Genomic DNA, 18,425 nt, shown 5'->3' with positions numbered 1-18,425 from the left:
AAGTTTTCACACTGGAAGGGTAGGGATTATATGTTAGGACTCTGAAAATATTTAAACTTGTCCTACTGATAATCGCAGCTGTGATTTACTGAGTATTTATGCGCTAATGCCCTTTATACATCACATCACTTGTCCCTATAACAAGCTGTGAGATGGGCACATCTCCTTCCTAGCTGTTCTCAACTCCCTCCTTTCTTGCTGCCCAATAAAGGCTGGCCTCCCTTGCAATAAGGGTGGCCACGGAACCCAGTCTGGACAATGAGAACATTAATGGTATATGTGTAGAGAGTCTCAGGTAAGACAATGGTTTCCTAGTAGAAGGAACAGTGTAAGAGGAGAAGCTAGCCTTCCTCTGTCTCCTCCTTCCTGGCTTGGCCATGGTGGGTGTGATGCTCAAAGTTTTCAATCACGGATGACCAACATGAAGATGAAAAGTCAATGACCCTGGATATCAGAGGCAGAGACGCAGTCTGTATGACCTCAGTGACAACGTCAGGCCACTGGACCAACCTTGGAACTCTTACATCCAGATTTCCTATTAAGCACTTTAGCCACTCTTTGTTGGTGGTTTTTTTTGTTTTGTTTTGTTTTTTTCAGTTATTTGCAGATATGCAGCCTGATGCTCAGTAGCTTGCCCAGGGCCAAACAAGGAAGTGGTGGAGCTGGGATTCAAACTCAGGTCTTCCTGGCTCCAAAGTGGTGCTGTTAGCAGCTTATGATCTAAAAATAAGATATCTTGTCTTTGTTCCTGGTTCCTGGTACAGAGTTCCCCAAACCCTTGGAATTTCCTGGGTGATAAGGGTGATAGGAACATTCACCTCTTAATGGGTCCCTAGTTTCAGGATGCAGGCTGGTTGTCAGAAAGAACAAGCCTTCAGCCTCACCCCTAGCCTCCTAGGAGAGGAAAAGGGATGGAGTGAATTAATCACCAGTTGCCAACCATTTGGTCAATTGTACCTATGTAGTGAAATTTCCATACTGCCCATCCTCCTGAATGCTTCTGAATTGGCACACACATCCACATGCTGAGTGGGTGATGTACCCCAATCCCATGGGGACAGAAGCTCCTACACTTAGCATCCTTCCAGACCTGGCCTTATGTCCCTCTTCATCTGGCTGTTCATTTGTGTCCTCTGTAATAAACTGGTATGTAAGCAGAATGCCTTCCTGGGTTCTGTGAGATGTTCTAGCAAATTATTGAACCCTAGGAGAAGGTTGTGGGAACCTCTGATTGATAACCGGTAATCAGAAGTACAGGTGGCTGGGACCTATGATTAGTATCTGAAGTAGAGACATCCTTGTGGGACTGAGCCCTTTAACTAAGAAGTTTGATAGTGGTAGTATTTGTCATGTGTATATCATCACTTAACTTAGAAAGCACTTTTCGTCCATTTTGATTCTGACCCTCAAAATGATCATGACCTAAATAATTGGATCATGAAATGGAGAACAATTAAGCTACATGAAAATCCAATTCTGACATACCAAAAAAAGAAGCTTTTGAGATCAATGAACTTATACCCTTGAAGTCTGTGTTTCAAGGGAGAGGAAATGGAGGAGTGGCCGCAAAGGCAGCCAATCAATGGCAGGATCAAGATGTGTGCTTTCCGTTTGTGTTAATGATGGCCAAGGTCATCTTATTGCTGGGCTAACTAGACATGACTTAATTATCACATCTCACACATGTGGTCTATAGATGGAGGGACTCTGTCATTTGTTATCCAGACCCAAATACTTTGGCTCAATAGGCATAAGCAAAACCATTCACTGAGACTTCTGGTCACTTCTGGTCAAGCCTACAGAGTAGGTTTGGCAGGTGCAACAGGCCACGTAGAGCTTTTCAGGTTGTCTCTAAAATTCGCTTCTATTTTCTTACATGTGTTGGCCCAGCACCTTGTAACTTTTGCATGTGAGACAAGCCTGTGGTACAGTTGTTAATAGAGATAACAGTTCAGTTTCTCCCACTTATTGTTGGTCTTATGCCACATGCAAAGCTGGGGGCAATAGAGAAATCAGGACCTGAGGGGGAGGGGGAGACATGTGTGTGCCAGGTCTCCTGCATTGACACAGCCATTCTTTTTCTCAGGGGTGTTAGGAGTCCTGTCTTTAGTTGGTCCAGGAAGAACATTTTCCAGGAAGAGGGTGGTCACTTCTAGACAAACAACTTGGGATATCGAGAAAAAGGAGGACAGAGACTTTTTTTCTTGATACTGTGTGTATGTTTTATTGTGTTTTGTTTTTAGAAAATAGTAACAATCAATGTTTATTGATTATCAGTGGTGGCTTATTTCTGAGCTAAATAGGGGAACTAAGAAACACAACAGGGGAAAGAAAAAGAAAACATTTTTCCATTATTTCTTCTAGTAACAAACTAACTTAGGAAATAGAGAGTTAAGAGTATTAAAATAATGTTACACCTGTACAAACAATCATTAGTATAGAAATGCAAACCCTCCCAAATATCAGAATAACTATAACCTAAAAGACTAGAGACTATTGTCTTAGCTCAGGCATTTATAAAACAGGAGTTACAAGAAATATGCAGATACACACTAGTGAAGCGGAATTTAATTCATTTCATTCAGTATATAACTGACCAAGAGGACAAAAGCAAGTGAGAATATAGAATAATCTAACCAATTAATGAGATAGACCTGATTAAATCTCATAACTGACTAAAAAATACTAAGCTTTTGTTTTTTCAAATGCTGTGAAAACATTCTTAGATGCTGATCATATTAACACATAAAGATATCTTCAATAAATTCCAAAAAGTAAATGTAGTGTGGATATTATATAACTGCAATATATTAAAACTAGATATTGATAACAGAACAGAAAGCAAAAGCTCCTTTCATATGGAAATTTAAGTGTCTCCTAAACAACTTTCAGAGAAGAAATAAAACCTCATATGTAAGATTGTTGTAGGAAACAACAATAATAAAGTTTTTTGTTTTTTTTTTTTAAATCAGAATTTGTAGGATACAAGTCAGGTGTGGTGGCTCACTTCTGTAATCCCAGTGATGCAGGAACTTGAGGCAGGAGGATTGCTAGTTTGAGGCTAGCCTTAGCAATTTTCTGTCTCAAAACAGAAAAAAAAGAATTTGCATAAAACAGGCTGTTATGGGATGAATTATATCCTCACTCTCAAATTCATATGTCTTGACTCTCAGTACCTCAGAATGTGGTTTCATTTGGAAATAGAGTCTTTACAGAGGTATTTTTTATTTATTCCTGGTATGAATATTGGTGTATCTGTGTACTGGGTGGCTTCTCCCATTAAATTTTCTAGATGGATGTTATTTGCATATGTAAAAATATTGATTTCTGTATTTATTAGTTTTGAACCTGTATTCATACTAAATTATCTTACTGTTCTCAACAATTCTTCCATCCCCTTGACTTTTCCAGATATATAGTTTTACCATCTGCAAATGCTAATAGTTTTACTTCCTACTGTTCAAAAATTTTTGCTGTCAATTTCTGTCTTTTGTCTGTTTACATTTGTTAGTTCCTCCAGTATAATTTTTAATAAGAGTGGATATTGTCATCTTGCTCTAGTCTCTAATTAGAATGTCACAATTTCCCCACTAAAGATGATTTTGTGGCTTCTAGGCTGAGAGACACATACTTTACCACATTAAGAAATACCATTTTGCACCAACTTGGATGACAATGATCTAAAAGACAGAAAATAACTGGTGTTGGTGAGGATATGGAGAAAACAGAGTCTTCATACAATGCTGATGGAATTGTATAATGTTTCAATCACTTTGGAAAATGTATTTTGTGGTACTTCCTCAGAAAGTTAAAAACAGAATTACTGTATGACCCAGCAGTTCTACTCCTGGGTTTCTAATCAAGAAAACTGAAATCATACATTTGTACACCAAAAAAAAAAAAAATGTACAGAAATGTTCATGGCCACATTACTCATAATGACCAAAATGTAAAAACAACCCAAATGTTCATAAATGGAAGAATGGGCAAATAAAATGTAGTATATCCTATCCATGCAATGCAGCATTATTCTACAATAAAAGGAAATAAAGTTATGGATACATGCTACAACATGAATGAACCTTGAAAACATGCTAAGTGAAAGAAGTCTGACTACTTATGGGATGGCCTGCTTATATAAAATGTCCCACATTGGTAAAAATACAGAGGCAGATAACAGATAAAGCCCAGGGCTGGGAGTGGGAAGGGCAAGAGGAGGTGGTTGCATACAATGGGGAGGAGGGAAGTTGGGGTAATGGTCGGGGAGCAGAGGGTGATGGATGAGCAAAGGTTTCTTTTGAGGGATGATGAAAACATTCTAAAATTATTGTGATCATGGCTGCACAACTTCAAATAGACTAAAAAAACATTGAATTGCATATTTAAAATGGGTGAATTTTATGGTTGTGAATTATATCTAAATAAAGCTGCTATATAAAAAACAAATCTCTTATGAAAAAAATCCTTATCCACACTAACAGCTAAAACCGTCCCATATATTACCAGTGTTTGGAAAAAAACTGACAACCCAAGTAAAAGTATGGTGTATGTCTACAAAATCATCTGAACTGAATCTAATAATCATGAGGAAACAACTAGGCAAATCCAGAAAGTGGCATAATCCATGGGACAGTACACTTGGATTCTTCAGTAGTGTCATTTATGACCATTTCCCTGCCCCTAAGAGCAAAGCTACTATTCTAGATTTTAAAAGATGAAAATGAATGTGTCAACTAAATTCAATGACTCTTGAGTGTATCCTAGATTTGAAAAAAAAAAAAAGAGAAGCCAGCAGCTCATAAAAAGCATAGTTAGGAAAATGGAGAAAATTTAAATATTGATTAAATGTTAAATAGTATTATCAATATTAAACCCTTTACATGAGATTATGGTTGTATCACTATGTAGGAAAATTCCCTCATTTGAAGTAGAAATCCACTTAAAACATTATGAAATAAAGTGTCATGATGTCTGCTTCTTATTTTAAGACACACATACACACAGTAAAAGTGGTAAAATGTGAATCTCTAGTAGGTGGAAGGTACCCATGTCTTCACTATGCTATTGTTTCATTTTCTATAGTCTTGATATATTTCAAAGAGAATATTGACAAAATGAATTAAAATGCATTACAACTTTGAGAAAAAGAGATAACTGAGGAAATGATAGATATGACTTGAATAATTTAGATGGTTGTTCAATATCTGGCTCATTTCTTGATATATGCATTTTACTTTGTATGATACAGTTTTATTGTTTTTATTTCATATATTATATTTATATATACTTTTAAATATTCCCTTGTCTCCCTATCATATATACATATATAATTTGATCACTAATTCTCCCATTTTACCTGAAAATCTTTTATTATTATTATTATTATTATTACAACATAGAGCTGTATCCTGGGATCTCAGTCAGATCAGCTTTTCCCACGTGTACTGTTAACTTGTTGGGAGACTCTGCTCAGTTTGCCTTCCCTTTTCCTATCTCTTAAAAAGGGAAACAATTATGAGAGTGAAAAGGCAAATCACATAAAGGAAGAAGAAGATGTTTATAACATCATGTTTATAACAACATGTATGTTCAGAATACATAAAGATATAAAAATTTTAAAAATTAGATAAGCAATAATAAAAAAATGTGCAAAAGACTGGAACAGGCACATCACAAAAGAGGATATCCAAATGGCCAAGAACAAAGTGCCCAGCTTCATTAATCAGGAAAGGGCAATGAAAACTATTAGTTACATTTCCACACTCATCAACATGGCTTAGATCAAACAAACAAAAAACAAAATCAAGTGCTGATGAGGATGTAGAACCACGGGAACTCTCACTTTTAATTTGAGTAGAAATCATTTTGGAGAGTGGTTTTCTAACACCTGATAAACCTACTCTATGACCAGGCATTCTTTTCTCCATTCAATGAAAATCTATAAACATTTCCTTAGAGATATTTACAAGGATGTTCTGAGCAGCATTATTTGTATCAGGCCCCCAACTGAAAACAACCCACATGACAATGAATGATAGAACAAATACATATATTAAGGAATTTTCATATAAAGAGATATTATACAATAAAAACAAGTGAGCTACTGAACAGGATGGATGAATTTCGACAATAGGATGCTGAAAGAAGCCAAACCCCAAAGAGTATATACTATATGATTCCACTAATGAAAGTTCAAGCACAATCTGACATTAAAAGTCAGTGTTGTGATTGCTTTTGGGGAAGAGAGGGTGGTAATCAGTAGGAGGGAGAACTAGGAGATTTCTGAGGGGTTGATAATCTAATTACTGATGTGGATTGCTGTTGGTTGAGTGAATTTGCTGAAAAAACTCCTCAAGTATGTCTCTATAGGACATATACTTAGTAGGCCATATACTTGTGAAAATTCATAAAAAAAACAAGAAACTTTTAAATATTCCCTTGTCTCCTATCATATCTCCCAGGATTATCATACAGACATGTGACATAAAAAAATGAAAGAGTTAAGTATATCATGCTTTGGATGATACACATATAACATGCATTTAAATCGCTTAGGTGCCTAATCGTTCATAGCTGTATATGATGTGTAATGCATATTGATAACATTTGTGGAATTATTATAATTTTTGATTCATTTTCTTATTTAGTTTTCACACAAATGGTGTAGCAAGCTGGTTGGTTATAAATGAAAAAATGAAAGCCTGTAGGGGTTGAGAGATATATGCAAAACTTCTCAGCCAGAATTAGTACTTTTAGTAATTTGGAAACAAAAAGTATAGGAAACTGGCTGTAGGTGTATAATTCATTATATTCATTTTTATTTTGCTTTACAATTCAGAAATCCCAGGCAGAAGGAGTGCAACGTCTCAGATCTTGGGTGTCGAGCTCTTCTTCTCCTTTTCTAACTCGGCCAGATTGCACATCTTCCTGTGTCGCAGTTGATAGCCACTAATAGACTCTGGCTGGAACACGACATTTATCTCCTTCTCATTTGTACCACACAAATGAAGTTACAATAATGGCACTTTGTTGGCACTGAGGAAGACCAGTTCCAAAGTGTCCCACTTTTTCTCGCTATTCAGCATTCAGAGTTGATGCAAAATAACAAATACTCTGACCCAGTTTGAGAACACAGCCTGGTCATGTAGCAAAGAGGAATGCTTTCGTCATGGGGTCCCCTATACTTCCTTCATGGACCTGCTAAGTCTCAGTGCCTGAAGTGCCCATCAAGGGTGAAGCAAGAGAAGACCGACAGAGCTACAGATCTTGTTGTGACAGTTCTCTGTGTGGCCCAGGAGAAGGTCATGGGAAGGAGGCTAGGCCAGAATTGTGATGACCCTTTGTAAGAGTCAGCATCCTATAATGATGGGAATCCGGGAAGCTACAAAACCACCTCCTCGTGTGTCAAGAGACGTGAACTTTGAGCCAGAAAAACCTGAGTTTGAGTTCTGACTTGGCACCTCCCCAGCTGTGTGACCTTGTTCCAATACATCCCCTTTTCTTTTGGATCTCATTTTTCCTGTCTGTAAAACAAAGGGCTCTTTGGATGCCACTGAAGGAGCTGCTTCCTGTTAGTTCATATCAGGATCTCCAAGGACCTGTGCCCCGATCTGTGCAGAGGGGACAGTGATGCCTGCTGGTTTGTCTCCTAGGGTTGTTGGGAGATGTGTGGACACAGGAGGGGCCTGGCAGATTTTCTTAGTTGAAATGTGTTGGGCTTGGGAGCTGCTTTCTAGATTTTCAGCAATGTAATCATTAACCATTAACCCCACTTTCTTTTATGGTCCCTTTCATAAGCTGCATTTTGTTGGAACCATTATCTTACATTAGCTGGCTTTCTAAGGCCTGTTCATCCCTCAGTGAAGAGGCAATTCAGATTAATCACATGGAACTGGCAGAGCAGCATTCCACTGGCTACTGGAGGGAGGGAGAGGTCCACTCTCTCCCTTTCCACCCCTCAGGCATAAGCAGTCCACACACACACACACACACACACACACACACACACACACGAGACTGGTGAACCCCTCTGGAAGTTAACTAGATTGTCTGTGGAGACAGGAATGAAACTGCACCCCTGTGTGGAGATGGCCAGGGCCAGGACACTCTTTGGGACTGGTTAGAGCCTCCAGTGAGGGGGGAGCAGGGATGATAGCTTTAGTGGTTCTTTTCTTGGGTTCCCATGACTTTAGGCATCTTCACATTCTTGCGGTCACTGTGGGAGGTAGGAGTCTTATGGGGTGGGTGCTCTATGGAGCTGGGCAAGAGCAAGTCGGGACCTTCCCTCTGAATCTGAGAGAGACATCAGATTGCCTCTCTGTAACTCTGGTGTGTGTGTGTGTGTGTGTGTGTGTGTGTGTGCATGTGAGGGGACAGTGGAGATATTTTTATTTTTATTTTTTGGTACTAGGGATTGAACCCAGGGGCACTCAATCCCTGGGCCACATCCCCAGCCCTTTTTTATAATAATATTGTGAGATAGTCTCACTAAATTGCTTAGGGCCTTGCTAAGTTGCTGAGGCTGGCTTTGAACTTGTGATCATCCTGCCTCAGTCTCTTGAGCCACTGGGATTCTACAGGTGTGTGTCACCATGCTCGGCTGAGAGAGATTTTTAAAGGAGTGCAGTACCCTCCTGAGTCAGCATATTAGCAGCAGAAAGGGTGGGAGAGCCCCCCAGAGGGCAGATATTTCAGAGGGGAGCCTAGGCTATAAGACCCAGTCATGATTCCACACAGAGAATGTTCCATTAGAATCCTTAGAGGGTGTACTGGATTTAGCAAGGGTCCCCAATTTTTCATGTCCATCCAGAGCCTCAAAATATGACCTTATTTGTAAACAGGGTCTCCACAGAGAAGTTAGTTTTCTTATGATGAGGTCATATGGATCACAGTGAATCCTAATTTTATAACTGGTACCTTTTTAAAAATTTTTAATTTAATTTAGTTTTTAAATTTATATATGACAGCAGAATGCATTATAATTCTTATAACATATATACAGCACAATTTTTCATATCTCTGTATACATAGTCACACCAATTCGTGTCTTCATACATGTACTTTGGATAGTAATGATCATCACATTCCACCATCATTAATAACCCCATGCCCCTTCCCTTCGCTTCTCGTCCTTCTGCCTTATCTAGTGTTGGTCTATTCCTCCCATGCTCCCCCTCCCTATCCCACTATGAATCAGTCACCTTATATCAAAGAAAACATTTGGCATTTGGTTTTTTGGGATTGGCTGACTTCACTTAGCATTATCTTCTCTAACCCCATCCATTTACCTGCAAATGCCATGATTTTATTCTCTTTTATTGCTGAGTAATATTCCATTGTGTGTATATGCCACATTTTTTTTATCTGTTCACCTAATGATCTTTATAGGAAAATGGAAATTTGGGAAGAGAAACAGATACCTAGAGAAGGCCATATGAAGACAGAAAGAAGCAAGGACTGGAATGATACACAGGCCGAGGTTGGAGAGATGTGCTGTAAACCAACAGCTGCTGAGGATTGTTAACAACCCAATCCTCATAAACCAGGAAGATGCAAGTGAGGATTCTTCCCTGGATCTTTCAAAGGGAGCATGGCCTGGCTGTCATCCTGATTTGGGACTTCTAGCTTCCAGAACTATGTGAAGATAATTTCTGTTGTTTTAGGTCACACGGATACTATGATGGCAACCCTAGGAAATCAGTAGAGGCCAAACCTTGGGTCATCTGTGATGCTGCCTACAGTGTACCCCATGTTTCTCCCATCCTGTGAGTTGTTTCACCAATGGCTCAGTCTCAGTTGTAAATCTGCCTCCTAAAGTCCCTATTCTGGAGGAGAGAGACACCCAGCTGAAGGTGGACCAGCCAGCACCATGTTCCTTCCCGTCTCTGGACCAAAATGAGAAAGAGAAACTGTCTTACTTCCCTCTGCTCTCCATTTTATGCTCATTTTTCCTGGTTTAGTTAGACCCTCGGGGTTAACATGGATTTTAAAAATTCCTAGTCCCCACTGAATGCCCGACTTCTCTTGGCAATGTCTCTAGTAAGAGGTCATCTTGCCCCCTCCCCCAGTTCGACCCCTCTAGGATCTCAGGAATGTCTTATTGCCCCTTCCTTCTCCCTCTCGCCCTTCCATGAATATTCATCGACTACTAGCTCTGTGCAGGGAGCAAAAGACTGAGCCCCTGCCCATATATTTGATGCTGTAGATTTGATGCTGTAAAGCTCTTCCTTTGTCAGCTCCTGATCTGCTGCCAAGGCAAGCCAAGCCTGTTCTTGGTCTAGGCAGGAAGGGGAATTGTGGTGGTGAACTTGTCACTACTCCCCTTCAAGGTCAATCATGTCCTGCTCTCACATCTAGACCAGTGTAGGCATCAGGAAAGGAAAAACAGTTGAGATGGCATCTCACTCCTCTTTAATCAGTCTGGTTGCTATAAGTGGCCTCCAAACCCATTTTACAAGACAATTGATGTCTAAAACACTCCAACCATGGCCACCTCTACGCTGTATTTATCTCCAAATCAAATTAAGTATCCGATGTGTGTTCAGAAGGGATTGCTTTTATTATATGGGACACACATTGTCACATGATGTTGAAGAGTGTTATCACACGTGTATTTACCAAAATGCAATATATGTAATTATATATTTCATTGTATAAGAAATAAAATCTTTGGCAGGGTTACCCAATGCATTGAATAATCTGATGACATTTTATGGACATTTTGGAGCTAGCAGAAACTTTGTAATGATCTAGCTTTCTCATTTTTATGACAGAGGAAACAAAAGTAGAAAGAGCTAACTTACCCTGTCCCACAGAGAGCTAGAGACTGACAGGAGAATCACACTCATATCTCTGGCTTCTTCCCAGTGGCCTGCGGGGATGTATTCCATTTGTGGATGAGGATCCTGAAGCTTTTGAAAAGCGAAACCTTTGATGGACAGCCAAGGTCACGTGATTGGTGTTTCTATACAATATAGGAAGGGCACTTTACTTCTTCTTGGAGATAGACACCTTGACAGCTGGATAGAGGTAAGGACCATTTGACATGTGTTTCCTTTTGAGTTTAAAATTCTATGCTGGGGTTCAGCTTCTGTTAAGTAATTGCATAATAGACCATAATGGAGAGGGAACCAAGACTGGCTTTGGGGGTGGAGATCTTTTTCCTACTGCCAGTGGTGACCAAGATGGGCCATTCATTTGCTTTTGATGGGATGGGTCTGGGACAAAGTGAGGCTATGTCCTTCCTGTGCTCAGAAGAACCCTCAGAGTTAATGTGGTCTCTTAGTAAGAGGGACTAAAGCCAAATAGGAAACTGATTCAAGAAAACTCAGATCACCAGTCCCCAAATCTCTGCTTTGAGATACAAGGTGCTGCCTCACCCTGATCCCTTATTTGACTTCCTTGAGCTCTGACCCAGACTGCTGATCACACAGCAGTGCCAGCACAGCCCCTGGGAAGGCTGAAATGGGGTTGAGTTGTCATCACTGATGTTTGGGGAGCTCAGCTGTTCCTGAAGGCTGTATGGAGCCCATAGACAGTCCTGAGGAAGTCTGGCCTCTACCCTGGATAAGGTGGCAAGACAGGTTGTGGGTGAAGGGAGAAAGAGTTGGAGCTCATTCATTCACCTATTCCATTCATTCAACAAATATTTGCTGAATATTTGCCATATGCCCTTCGTGCTTTAGGGAGCTGTTAGATAATGCAGTAAACTAGGTCCTTGTCCTCCTGGAGCTCCCATTCCAATGGGGAGACAGAAAATAAGCAAGAAAATATTTTCATGTAGAATATATCATCAAAAACCGATACTGTGAAGACTAGCCAAGTGGAAGCATCAAGAGCAATGGGATGTGCAATTTTAGATAGGGTATTCAGACCCCTCTGAAGAGGGCACAATTGGGCGGAGAACTGAGTATAGTGAGAAAGCAAACCAGAGGTCTATGTGGAGAAATGGCATTCCAGACAGAATGAAATGAAGGTGCAAAGACCCTGAGAGGGAAGGATGCTTGCTACACCCACAGGGAGGGGTGGAGGGGAGGTGGGAGTGTCTGGAGAACAGTGAGACTGAACAGTGAGACTGAACAGTGAGAGGAGGTGAGAGATGAGGGCGGGAGAGGAAGCACGGGACTAAGCCAGAAGGACTTGTAGATCATGGCAAAGGTTTTAAAATTTATTTTGAGCATCATGGGGAGCCATTGGAGGGTTTTGAGCAGATGGTCTTGGGGTTGCATGGAAAAGAGACCTTTGGGGGTCAGATGGGAAATGGAGAGTTGGTCAGGGAGGGTCCTGCAGGCAGCTCGTGGCTCTATTGGCTGGGTGAGCAGGGGTAGAGGTGAGGGATGTAGAGGATCTCATTTTGTGTGAAGGCATGAAAGCACTTTCCCCTCATCCTTCCAGCTTCCTTCCGATAGTTTTTTTTATTGATTTAAAATAAAATAAATGACAGCAGAAGGCATTAAAATTCTTATTACACATATACCACAATTTTTCATACCTCTGTATATAAAGTATTTTGACACCACATTCGTGTCTTCATACACGTACTTTGTTTAATGATGTCTATCATATTCCACCATCCTTGCTAATCCCCTGCCCCCTCCCTTTCCTTCCCACCCCTCTGCCCTATCTAGAATTCATCTGTTCTTCCCATGCTGATATTTTTTGACACCCTCTTCTCCCCTGAAGCCTCCTGGACTGGGCAGGAGAGAATCAATGGCTTCCTGCTCCCTGTGTTCCCACTGTTCTTCCTCCTAGGGCAGGAGAAGAAAGAAGTACTGAGGAAGGGGTTAGGAAATCTTAACTCCAGGTCTAGGCCTTCCATAACTACCTGGTGTACTTGAGCACATTGCTTGTCGTTTCTGAGGTTTCATTTTGGCACTCTTAACATAGTGCCTATCTTCTCTTTGGTTTCTTGCCCCACAGGCTAGTTGTTAGATAATGTGAGCAAATGATTTTGCAAATAGTCAAGAGTTAAGCACACACAAAAAGGATCTCACTCTCTTTTTTTTTGTAGTTGTTGTTAATCATTATCCTACCTATTCAGAAATAACCTATCATATGCTAAAGGGGTGGGGTGAAAAATACCATCTCAGTGAACTGGAAGAAAATTAACCAGAGCTTACCAGCTGCACAGTCTTTCAAGAACATGGTTGTCAGAGAAAATGTGTTCATGTGAGCTTCTTTGTTTTGCTCTCTTAAGTTCTGGAGAATACAGGACCCAACTCCCCAAACCTCCCAATCTCCAGGGATAGATGGGAAAAGTGGTGTATAGAACAATGGTCTGTACCAACCTCTGTCTTCCATCATCAGACTAAGATTGCTTTGCAATCTCTGAGCTCTACTATGTGAGGCAGGAAAGGGGCCTTGACTTGCTTAAAGAGTTTCAGCAAAGCTTGTGGAATAAAAGGATTTTAGGTTACTTCCTATGTTGGAGTCCAGCATCTGTCTATAATTCTTCCCTCCTTCTTTGCCTTCTGTGGTTTCTCCACGGCTCTGGTATAGTTCCCCATCTCTTTGACTTTGAGCTCAATCATATGGATTGTTTTGATCAATCAGATGTGGGCAGAAGTGACATAGTGCAAATTCCAATCTGAGAATTTAAGAGGCATGGTGAATTTCTGTCAGTCTTCTTGGAGTTTCTGGTCTACATTATGAGAATAACATGGCCTAGCACAGAGTGAAGACACAGATCAGAAATATTCCAAAGCATGAGTACAGTTTAGTTTATGGAGTTCAGATCAAGTCTTGCAGAGAACCAGTTAAACTGCAGTTAACCTTTCAGTATGAAATGTATGCTTTTTGTTAATCCACCAAGATGTTGGGATTGTTTGTTACATGGCATTGTTATAGTAAAACCTGACTCATACACCTTGTGGGATGACAGAAAGACTGCTAACTATTTCAGCCTGTCCTCCAGTTATTTTGAATCCCTGGGGTTACTCTGTGCTCCCCAGGGAGGTGTTCAGTTTTGCATTTGATTCCTTCTATGGCTAAACCTTCTTTGTTTATGTCAGTTGATCTTTACTAATAGAATAGTTTTAAAGAGCAAACTCCATGTCTATACCCAGGACATGGATTGTCCTCACTCAGTATTAGACCTATGTTGATCCCAAAGTGAAAGTATTGCCATTAAGATAACTAATAGAAACATTTGAAATGGAAGGCCAGAACTTGGGGTACATCAGGCCACAAGGCTTCAAATAGGAAATAGGTCAAGGTGTTATAATAGAGATAAGTCCTCAGAAAATCATCTGCAACTGCAATGTCATCTTCATGTTTGAAGAGTGACTCAGATCAAAGCTCTGAGACTTGGTGAATCAGGAAATAACTTTTCTCTTGGCAGCAATTGCCATCACTTGGGTTTATCAAATAAGATTTTAATCTCCAACCCCTGTGTCTCTAGCTAGGTGGAGAGATGAATGACCTCCAGGAGCTCTTCCAGCTTTTTGGAACCAGGAAAGCTTCCTACAGGACTGGAGGAGTAGGAGAGTGTAATGTGAGAGACCCCTGGACCAGAGTCACCTTGGCGCCTTCTGACATGCAGCGTGTCTGAGTCATAAACTCTGGACTCATCTCAGGGCTGGGCAGGGTTTTCAAGTCATTTGCCACTCCCTGTCCTAATGACTGGAACTTTGGAACACATCTGTTAGAAACAGGTGAGAGGAAATGCTCTTCTTGAGGCTACATATATCATCTATGGATAACTCTGTGCTGTGGTCAGAATATGTGGCCCTAAAATTCATACGTAAACATACTCATCTCCAGTGTGATAGTGTCTGGAGATAGTGCTTTTGGGAGATAATGAGGTTTAACTCTGGTCATGAGTTAGTGCTCTTATAAGAGGAGACACGAGAGCTTGCTTTTGTTCTGCTCTCTGCTATGTGAAGATATATCAAGAAGACAGCCATCTGCAAACCAGGCTGTGAGTCCTCACCAGATTCTGGATCTGCTGGGACCTTGATCTTGGACTTCAGAACTGTGAGAATATACATTCTATTGTTTATCTCACCCAGTCTAAGGTAATTTGTTATGGTAGCGAGGCTGAAGTCACTCTTATTATTAAGCAGTTTCCTCACACTCTTCTAGCTTTTCACATATTTTAAAGGTTTAGGACAGGTGTTGGCAAATTTTTACTCTAAAAGGTCTAATAATAAAGATTTTATACTGAGCCATCCGGTCTCTTGTGAAAGGAGTCATCGAGAAGATGTAAAGGAACAGTGTAACTGTGCTCCAATAAAGCTTTATTTATGGACACTGAGATCTCAATCTAATATGATTTTCACCTGTCATGAAACACAATTATTATCATCCTGAATTTTCCCAACTATTTCAAGATGTAAAAGCCATTCTTAGCTTGTGGGCTATATAAGAACAGGTGGGGCTGATAGGCTCACAGACTCTAGTTCTCCAGCCCTGAGGAAAGCTTCTCCTTATCCTTCCAGACAATCTGTCCATTATGAGTCACTTCTCTGTCACAATGGACAGTCACCAAATAAATACTGAGAATTATTATGGACCAGGAAGAGCGTTTGTATCATGGGATGGAGATAGGGATCTAAAAATGACTAAGGAGCCTGGAGCTAATTTCACAGAGGTGGAGCTATTTCAAGGGTCCCTCTCTCTATCACAAATCCCCAGTGGCCCTTAGGGTCAGAGAGATGTCTACTTCCATCTAAACATTTCTTAAGTCCATTTATTTTACTCATGCTCAGTGCACAGTGAAATAGAAGACCAAGTTTAGCACATTTTGATTACTTGCCGACCTTTGGCACTCACGGGTCTATTTTAAGTTGTCTGACCTTCTGTTCTTTTGAAGGAGACATGGAGGTAGACAAAATTCTTTTACCAAGATAAGCGAACTGTTCATTCAAAACTCACAAGTTTCTCTTCATTTACAACATGGTGTGCTCCCAAAGCACTCCAAAAGTGATTGCATACCTACCCATAGACACTCCTGGCAATGTGCGGTGTGTATGGTTTGCTTTCCCCATTTGCGTGACATGGAGACCATCTAAAGCAGTCCTGAGGGAACTTCCGTTGCCCACTTTGGGGAAATAAATGAACTGAAACTCAACACCACTGTGGGAGTAGGGATACCGCTATGATGAAGTCTTAAACTGCAGTTTAGTGGAAATCTAAGATTGCATGTGACAATAAAGGACTGACAAAGCCACATGGCAACATTCACTCTGTCTTTTAAGCTCTAACCAGATGTTCTGGAGTCCAGAGACTCCTGATTCTGGACTCTCTCTGGAAAGAGTCAATCCAAGGCTTCCTACTGACTTCTTTCCCCTATGAGTCCCCATTCGGTTTCTAAACCCTGTTTTCAAGGGTTCTAGAGAAAGTTCCTGGGTCCCTACATGGAGTTGGAGAGTTTTGCAGACAGAAAGCTTTCTCCTGCAGGCTCTCTTCCTTTCCCAAAGAGCCCTCATCCTGGAAAGGGCTGCCTGTCCCAAATTGAGTGGGTCCTTGCTCTTTGTTAGTGAAGAGCCGGTATACTGTCACTCCAGGACCCACATGGCTCAATTCCAGTAAAAATCATAAAATTCAGAGGATTATTAAATTCAACAAAAAAATTTCTGGAATGAATCATTTGCTCACTCACCCTTCCATCCAGTGAAGATTATTGAGTGCCAACTGTTTCCCAGGATTCAAAAGGGACATGCAGGTAAAAAGGCCTGGCCCTGGCCTCTGGAGCCTTGCCTGCACTGTAAGATGATAATTGCACTGGAATGTTCCGAGTGTCCTTTTAGAGGCATGGATCATTTCCATGGGGCAACAGAGGCGATGCTTTCCTGCTCTCTGAGGGACACCATTGTAGGTACCCTGGGCACTTGGACCTGTTAGGGGTGATAAGAATGGAGCTCACTCTCTTTAGCTCATAGCCACACTTTGCAACTGTCTCCCAAACAAGCACACACCTGGTTCCTAATGTGGAGAGTTCAGTGCAAGGCCCTCCCAGCACTGGGAACAGGACTCCTAATATTTACAGTGCTAACTGCAAAGGAGGCCAGACATCAGCAGAACCAATAATAATAACAGCAACAATAATAAGAGCTAATGCTTATGGGTGGCTTACCGTGTGCCCAGCACAGTGCTAACAACTTTGAATGTGTTTTCCATTTGAACCTTCACAGCAACCATTTGTGGTACATATAGTTACTGTGCAGAAGAGGGTAAAAAATGCCAAAAAGTTAAGTATCTTGCCAAAGATCTACAAAATGATGCAGCTTGAACTGGAACCCAGATAGTGAGAGTCCAATGCATCCTGCTGAATCATCTCTATGGAAATTGAGATAGTAAACTATGTGTTACACTTCTCTTCTGGATTGGGGCTTTTCCTTCCAAAGTCACACTTAACCCGAGTGGCATCTGGAAGGTGAGCATCTCATCATTTCCATTTTCAGATGAGATTCCTGCAAGGAAATGACTTGTCCAGGACCAAGTATAGTCTTGAGCACACTTCACATCTTGTCTGTCTGTAGCCCCAAACTGGAGATACAAGAGAAGGAGACTCTGGACTACCCTCAAAACACTTACAGTCTGGGCAGAAGACAGGCTTAACCTACCTGTCATTCATTTACAACCCTTAGGATCCCTTGCTTATGATGCTAATTTCCATGACCTCACTCTGTGCAGAGACTGGAAAATGTAAGTTGTCCCCTGATGGATGGACACTGGGGTTCAAAAAGAAGGAGGTGAAATAAAAGGAAGCTGTCCTCTTGCTAATTAAAATGTGGCTTCCAGATCAATAGTACTGGGGTCACTTAGGTGCTTGAGCTACTATAGGGTGATGGGTATTTCCAGGACATGGTGCTCTTCCTTGGGTGACACTGACCACCCAGAGCTGAATGTCTTTCTTAGCCATATATATCTCTGAGCATACAGCTGACAGACTGAGAGAGACCTGGGTTCTAATCAGTACTTTCTCTCATTTGCTGCATGACTTGGGGAAAGTTCTAACCCCTCTCTGGGCCATTTTCCATCTGTAAAATGCCCAGATCAGTCATTTTCAATTCTGCCTGACCATTAGTCTAGGGAACTTTTAAATAATTATGATGCCTAGGACCTACAGCCCAAAATTCAGATTTAATTAATAAGTGATGAGGCCCAGGTATTGATACTTTTAAAATGCCCCACATCATTATAGAAGATCCCCAGTTTATGATGGTTCAACTTATGATAGTTTTGACTTTATGATGGCCCCAAAGCAATATGCATTCAGAATTTTGAATTTTGACCTTTTTCCAGGCTAATGATATATGGTATAATGCTCTCTTAAGATGCTGGCACCTTCAATGAACTCCCAGTCAACCCCACGATCACAAGGGGGAAGCCACCAATATCCTATAGTGCACTGTGTTGCTTAGCTAGGATGTTTGGCATCCTACTTGTACTAAATGCCTTTTTGATTTACAGTATTTTCAAAC

The 18,425-nt window shown here is 40.8% G+C and overlaps 1 long non-coding RNA gene across 2 annotated transcripts; it reads left to right on the top strand.

Moving 5' to 3' along the window:
- The first annotated feature begins 6,843 nt into the window (after positions 1 to 6,843).
- On the top strand, positions 6,844 to 15,137 carry LOC124086669 (uncharacterized). 2 transcript variants are annotated; one of them, XR_006849869.2, is made up of 4 exons: positions 6,844 to 9,555; positions 9,663 to 9,764; positions 10,867 to 11,028; positions 14,399 to 15,137. It is a non-coding gene; the product is annotated as an uncharacterized LOC124086669 (long non-coding RNA). The 2 variants fall into 2 exon arrangements; XR_006849868.2 differs by having other exon boundaries at positions 6,844 to 9,764.
- Positions 15,138 to 18,425: the final 3,288 nt, after the last annotated feature.

Source organism: Marmota monax, unplaced genomic scaffold (genome assembly GCF_021218885.2).
Source record: "Marmota monax isolate L192 unplaced genomic scaffold, Marmota_monax_Labrador192_F-V1.1 WCK01_AAM20220418_F8-fsc00024, whole genome shotgun sequence".
Taxonomy (NCBI): domain Eukaryota; kingdom Metazoa; phylum Chordata; class Mammalia; order Rodentia; family Sciuridae; genus Marmota; species Marmota monax.
Note: the sequence above shows the minus strand (reverse complement) of the source record. Positions and strands in the feature narration are given on the sequence as shown.